The sequence below is a fragment of the Ostrinia nubilalis genome, chromosome 17 (assembly GCF_963855985.1).
Source record: "Ostrinia nubilalis chromosome 17, ilOstNubi1.1, whole genome shotgun sequence".
NCBI lineage: Eukaryota > Metazoa > Arthropoda > Insecta > Lepidoptera > Crambidae > Ostrinia > Ostrinia nubilalis.
The window spans coordinates 10,972,328-10,979,652 of record NC_087104.1 but is presented as its reverse complement, the minus strand read 5'-3'; the positions used below and the strand labels follow the sequence as shown (position 1 = coordinate 10,979,652).

The 7,325-nt window shown below is 34.8% G+C and overlaps 1 long non-coding RNA gene across 1 annotated transcript; it reads right to left on the bottom strand.

Annotated features, from left to right (window-relative positions):
- Nucleotides 1-1,666: 1,666 nt before the first annotated feature.
- On the bottom strand, nucleotides 1,667-2,499 carry LOC135079738 (uncharacterized). The gene is made up of 3 exons (XR_010258884.1): nucleotides 2,346-2,499; nucleotides 2,181-2,244; nucleotides 1,667-1,973 (listed from the first exon to the last, which is right to left on the bottom strand). It is a non-coding gene; the product is annotated as an uncharacterized LOC135079738 (long non-coding RNA).
- Nucleotides 2,500-7,325: the final 4,826 nt, after the last annotated feature.

Sequence of the window (7,325 nt, the reverse complement as noted above, 5' to 3'; positions counted from 1 at the left end):
GCTTTAAATTTACTAAAGTACCTGCATGCCAAATTTTAAGCGTCTATCTTACGTGGCTTGGATTTTTTCATACAAATGTTTTTTCTCGCTAATTCCCGTTCCCGTAGGAATTTTGCAATATCCTGTTATAACTAAGCTTTAAGTTTACTAAGGTACCTGCTTGCCAAATTTCAAGCGTCTAACTTAAGCGGTTTAGATTTTTCATACAAAAGGATTTTCCCGCTAATGCCCGTTCCCGTGGGAATTCCTAAGTATCCTATAACCTGCCCAGGAGTATGAAGAATAATTGTACCAAGTTTCGTTAAAATCCGTCGAGTAGTTTTTGTTTCTATAAGGAACATACAGACAGACAGACAGACAGACAGACAGACAGACAGACAGACAGACAGACAGACAAAAATTTTACTGATTGCATTTTTGGCATCAGTATCGATCACTAATCACCCCCTGATAGTTATTTTGAAAATATATTTCATGTACAGAATTGACCTCTCTACAGATTTATTATAAGTATAGATAGGGGACCCAAAATATTCGCGCAAAACATCTATGGCTATATGGAACGGCTGAATTTGAATTTGTGTGTCTTCTAGAAATCAGCAGCAATTAATTTTAAAAATAAAACTGAAAAATTCTTCGGGTCATTCCACTTCCACTTTTATTATAAACTAGCTTTCCGCCCGCGGCTTCGCCCGCGTGAAAAAAGGGCAGTTTTTCAGTGTTTTCCCGGAAACTATTCGAATTTTTCTCGCCGTAAAAACATCCTTGGAACATTTTAAAAAAAAGAATCCCTTTATTGGACAGTAAATTTATTCTACTAAAGAAATTCAGTTTTATTGTGTGACTCACATGTTCCAATAAAACCACACCACAAGTGTTCATTATATCAATATCTCTAATGTACCTACTTTAATAAATTAAAATAGGATATTTCGTTTGATTATTTCAACAATACAATTTGAAAAGGCAAACAAGACATGCTGCCACACTGACAACTGCCACATTATCATTGTTTGCTCCGATTACCACCAACTCCCAATCCAATTAGACTTATTGATTGTTCGTTAAAGAAGTTAAGTCGAATTAATTAGCGTTGCTATTTCACCCTTACATTTATAATTGCATTACAAAGGCTTAAAACAATTATGCGAAACGCTGCGGCATATTATACTTAGTTGTAATATGTCCAATATTGGGTCAAAAATTTTGCTCAAATCTTGTCAAAGAAAGATTATTTCTAGCCACTCAAGGCTCTATCTACATGGCATACGTGACGGGACTTTTCCCATCTCTCGTTAACACCGCTGCATCTCCTGTGTAGCCAGGATCTACAGCTTGACCGCCAATAAAAACCCAATCAGTGAAGGTCAAGTTTGTCCCGGCGTACGTGACATTGGCAAAATTGTAGTTTTCAAAACCTAAGTTATTACCAAAAAAAAATTAAAAGAAAAGGCTACACCACAGATTAGAGAGTATGTCTAAAGACAGATAGGAAACGGCCCTAGTATTGGTTAAACGATAAACAAACTGGTACCGAGCTAGATTGTCCAGTAGGTGGCGCTGAATACAATATGGCGTCTGCCGCCCACAGATTAAATATACCTGTCATACTTTTTTATATTCCGTTCCTTTTCATGTATTGCGGTTAAAAATAAAACTATTGAAGTATCAAATGAAACTTTATTGATGAAATATAACATGAAATATTTTGTTTACGAAAATCAATAAGCATTAAAACTATTGGATTTTAAAAGATTACAGTTACTGTTGTGATTACAGTACATTGTTTTAGTTTTTACATAATGTACTCACGGCTTGACATTTGTATGTAACTCATACAAAATAAGTTGCGTTATGACTTATAGTAAAATAGTTTTTAATGTTCTCCATAAATTCACACGTTCACTCTCACTTTGGTTCTGTCCAATCCAATAGCCACTGTAAGCAGGCCAGATCTACACGTTTCTCACCACCTGTAAAATATATGAAATATTTGTAAATTTAGAGCAAAAAGATGCAAATGTCACCGTAAGACTGTAATCTCCTACATCATCTACATTCTACACTAATATTATGAAGAGTACAGCAGATGAACAAGTGATCTGTCTTATCTACCATACCTACTTACTGTCTGTTTTGTTTCTAGATTTGCACTACTTTGTTAAATAAAATTAATTTACCTTGTCAAATGGTGTACTTGTCAATCAATTACATGTACATTCACAGAATCTGGATTCCACCAATCTGTAATTAAATAATTAACTTTTATTTGATCCTAGTCGAAAAGCGTCAGAGGATAAGGTTAGAATCATTTTGAGGGTGTTTTAAATTTTAAAGGTACTTACCAAATGTTCTTATCAACAGAAGTTGTTTTAATTGTTATCTGGGTAATTCATCTAATACAAATCTTCCTAATTTAATGCATTTATGTCATGGCATAACTTGCAAATGAAATGAGTTCATCGTTTGTAATCAAGCATTCTTGGTCTGGTTTTATTGCTTATACACCGTGTTACTTTGCATTCTTGCCATATTCACAGAGATAAAAGTAGGGAACAATACCTATTATTTAAGATAAACAAGAGACTCCCATAAAGAAAGTACACTAAGATTTTAGTAAATTTGGTTTTTCAGTACAAATTGGAATAAACCAATTTTGTCTCGCACGTTCTACAGGTGCAAGTGGAATAAACCTAGTGGGCGTGGCCTAGTTCTTAATAATCTGTCGATTTATGGCTCTGGGTACCAGCCTTTTTATCCAGTCATAATAATTATTTTAAAATACTCTTCAGTTGATTTCAGATTTCCCTTTCTACTTTACAGGCTTAGGACCGTCAAAAATACGTAATAATTATGAGGGTTTTAATTAATTTATAACATTGTACCCTATTTTTACAAATTAATAAATTAAGTATGAAATGAAATCACCGTATTCACAATTAATTATTATTTATTAAAAAGTTCCTACTTACAAAGTTTACATACTGCGAAGCAAGTGTTCAAAGTGGCCTCCGTTCTGATCATCTGATCAAGGCACAGTCTAGCACTGCGAAGCGTAGGTTTTTCGCTTTAGTTTTCGCAACACATAAACGTTTTGTCACACAGTTTCACTAAAACAATCCTTTCGTGTAACGCGTTTAACACTGTTTATCTCTTCTGTGCATACCAGTCGTTTCAAGTCACTCCAAAAATCCATTGGTGTCAGGTCCGAGGATCGTGGTGGCCAAGCTACTGGACCCCTCGTCCAATCCACTGTTCACCAAACGTATTATTCGCGCACTTGACGTCCTTATTGTGGGGGAGCACCATCCTGCTGGTAGTAGAGCATTTGGTGTAACGCTAAGGGTACGTCATCAAGCATTTCGTCTAAGACGTCTTGCAGACACTGCAAGCACCATTTTGATTAAATTATTCGTTGTTTGAATACGCTTCAGACATTTTTGTATTATTTATAACGTGATTTATGATTGATGGATTTTTCAGTTTTTTACAAGTGTCAAAAAGACATTTTAAAGACAATAGATTGCAATAGATATTTAAAAATACAATAAAAAGTTAATGCATAAATGCGTTACGATAATTAGTGGTGTGTTTAACAGATTGTCGATAAAATAAAATAATCAAGATTAAAAAATAATTTTTTCGGCCATTATTTTTTTACGGATTTGTGTTCAGTATCAGTAATATAGTAACCTCTGTAAATATGGCAAGAATGCAAAGTAACACCCTGTATAGGTTTCTTCTAAACTTATTTGAATAGGAAGTAAAGGTTGGTTCATCTGGATTTTAAGTAACAGTTGACAATAATGATCAGCACCGGTGATTCCATAGCAAGCACTTTTATTGTAATTGCAGCTTAACACCTTATAAGTTCGATATTAACCTGAAACAAATAGGTACTTAGATTCACTGTATAAAACACGTATCATTCACTGTGTCCTGCAATCTATGCCTGCAATGTACCTACGTGTATTGTATTTTGGGTCCAAACTCCAAAGTATGTTGTTACTCCATGAAACGATCCATATTTAGTTTCCATTGATTTAAATGGAGTTATGAATGATATTGTAATGAAGATTTAATCCTTTGTGTGGTTCAATACTTGATAAAACATGATGTTGCTGCAAGCTGCAATAACCTTTCTCGAGTGGATATCTTACTTGAGAGAAATTTCTTCTTAAAACAAACATCAATCCAACTGGCAATCCATGCACATGTAGTTCTTATTAATATTGATTGAGAAATTATTGATTTTAATTAGATAAAATTTGTTAGAAAAACACGTTTTTTCGATGAAAATTTTTGACGTTTTTTTTTTAATATAATGTCACAGTTGTAGACTTGAGACGGAACTAAATTGATTAAAGTGAAAATTACGACTTTGAATTAATATACTTTTAAATAATCATTTCATTTATAGAATGCAAATAGATTCAATAAAATAATTTATAAATAAAAGTTGAAGTTGTAATTCGAAAATGTTTACTAACTTGATTCCAGACACGCAAAAGACCATTGTCGCATACAAACGACAACTATAAAAAAAGTCACTTCCTCTCGGAACTGTCAAAAAAATTCACTCTCTATGGAGCTGTCAAACTCTATGGCGTTTCCACCCCGTGGGCTACACCTATTTTGTTTGAGACAAACACGTTTTTCTTATGAGTATAAATTAAACCATTTAACATCTAGTACGTATGTTCATTGTAGTTTTAAAGTTAAGTAAAATAAAATACTCAAATACTTATTACTTCAGTTAAAGGATTTTCCACTCGCGAAGACGTCTTTTACGATAGTCTCAAATTTTTACCCTCCTTTCAGTACATTCAGATCGTCTTACCTTTGAAATCCAAACTAACAATGAGAAATGCATTAAAATCCGCATCTCGCGGCAATTCCATCCGTAGTAAATACCTGAGTCTCCTTTGAAATAAGCAAGGAATGTGGATCACAAGCCATTGTCACAAGACCCATTTTCGCGGGAAATCCTTAGCGCGGAAGACAGGTGCGATGTTATATCGAAACCTGCGCAGGCACTTCTTGACTGAAGACGACTTTGACCATGCGATATCTTTGGTAATAAGTAGTTGTTTATAGATAGACAGACAAAAAGATAAAAACAGTGGATAGAAAAGATAACAACAACAACAGTTGTTATTGTGCAATCACGGAATCTTATTAGGGATGTTTCCTGGGTCAAAAAGCAAGAGTTTTAATTAGTCCGTCAGTTAACTTATAAAAAAAATACTCTACACGTATTTTTCACTTTTTCAAACTAATGAAAATTTAAAGAGATAAAGCGCGCCAAAGTTCATAAGAAGAGGCCCGTGACGTCAATGCTTGCATAAAAGTGCCGCACGTTGTGACGTCGTGCGGAACTTCAACGCACCATAACTATGTAATTATTTGTTAGATTGACAAATAAAAATATATGTGTCCAATATATTTTGATATTAAACATGACGGACTAAAAAAATTTTTTTAGGAAACTAGCCTGTAGTGTAGCTATAGCAAATTGAATGTAACGAGTATTCGTCATACGGGCTGCATTGTTATTTGGCGGCACATAGAAAGACAAGATTGAAGCTTGAGTCGAGCTCCACAAATCTTTAAATTTTTCACCATCATCCATGGCGTCAGAATTACTTTATTCATAATTTAACATTTAGCTGCATATACAGTGTGTCCGGGCTTGTAGTGATCAAACTTTAATGGCGTAATCTATGGACAATTTTATCGATGAAAATACTTTAAATTTGGGGCTTGACCCATTTGTCGCAAAATTACGAGGATTTAAGTTTTTAATTTTTAGTTTTCACCTCTTCTTTCAAAAACAAGTGAAAACGTGGGTAACTTAACATTAATAAGCGAATATTTGATATCATGCGATAGTCAATAAAATTATCTATTAGTAGAAGTAGAAAACGGACACAAGTTTCATACATTTTATGGAAGTAAGAATGGATTGAATTAGAAAATGACATGATTTTTTTCAGTTATTTTCCAACACAAGAAAAACCAGGTCGTTAAAGTATGTTTTATTTGCATTGTATTATTAGTATTTGAGCTATTCTACAAAACGAATGTAAATTTATTTGTCTACGTCTATTAGTTTCGACGTAATTGTTGAACAAAGAAACCCCTTCCCAGCCGGTTCCATAGCGCTGCTAACATGCGAAAATGCACTGCCTGAAAGAATCACACAACCTATTCCGACGCGCTATGGAACCGGCTGGGAAGGGGTATCTTTGTTCAACAATTACGTCAAAACTAATAGACGTAGACTAATAAATTTACATTCGTTTTGTAGAATAGCTCAAATACTAATAATAAAATGCAAATAAAACATACCTTAACGACCTGGTTTTTCTTGTGTTGGAAAATACCTGAAAAATAAGTGAAAAAAATCATGTCTTTTTCTAATTCAATCCATTCTTACTTCCATAAAATGTATGAAACTTGTGTCCGTTTTCTACTTCTACTAATAGATAATTTTATTGACTATCGCATGATATCAAATATTCGCTTATTAATGTTAAGTTACCCACGTTTTCACTTGTTTTTGAAGGAAGAGGTGAAAACTAAAAATTAAAAACTTAAATCCTCGTAATTTTGCGACAAATGGGTCAAGCCCCAAATTTGAAGTATTTTCATCGATAAAATTGTCCATAGATTACGCCATTAAAGTTTGATCACTACAAGCCCGGACACACTGTTAGTCCAGTAGAATTAGATTTTAAATCGGAAATAATTCCTACAAAAGATTTTATTGCTTTAATGGCTTCATTGGTTGCCCATTAAGACTCTCCTAGGTTTTCGACTTCGACGGAGTTGTGCTTAAGTGGTGGGGGCCCCGAAAGGGGCGCTTTTTCGGTTTTCCTGTTATACCGTGTAAAGGACTTACCCTATCGTAAAGTGGTCTTCCTGACGGTTGAAGGGAATTTAATCCTGCATTAAATAAGACCAAATTCATATGTTTTGGACAAACCGTTTTCGTGCAAATGTTCGGCAAAGTAGAAAATATGTGTATAATTAATGACCCTCTCCACGTCCAATAGCTAGTCACCCGTAAGCTCCCAAGCCATGTAAAGGGTCGCCTTAACCAGCGTATCCCTGTCAAGGCTCACGAGTTGGATTCGCTTATCCTTGTTCGTCCCAGCCGTTCCTTAACTGCGGTTGCTGCACCTCTCCCTGGCACTCTCCTGAACGACTCTGTGTTACCTAATGTGGCTGCCCCTCTTCCTTGTACCCTCCTGTACGATTGCATTGCTTAGCCATATGCCTGGTCCAAGGTTAGACGCCACAAAATCAACTTCGTACGCGTG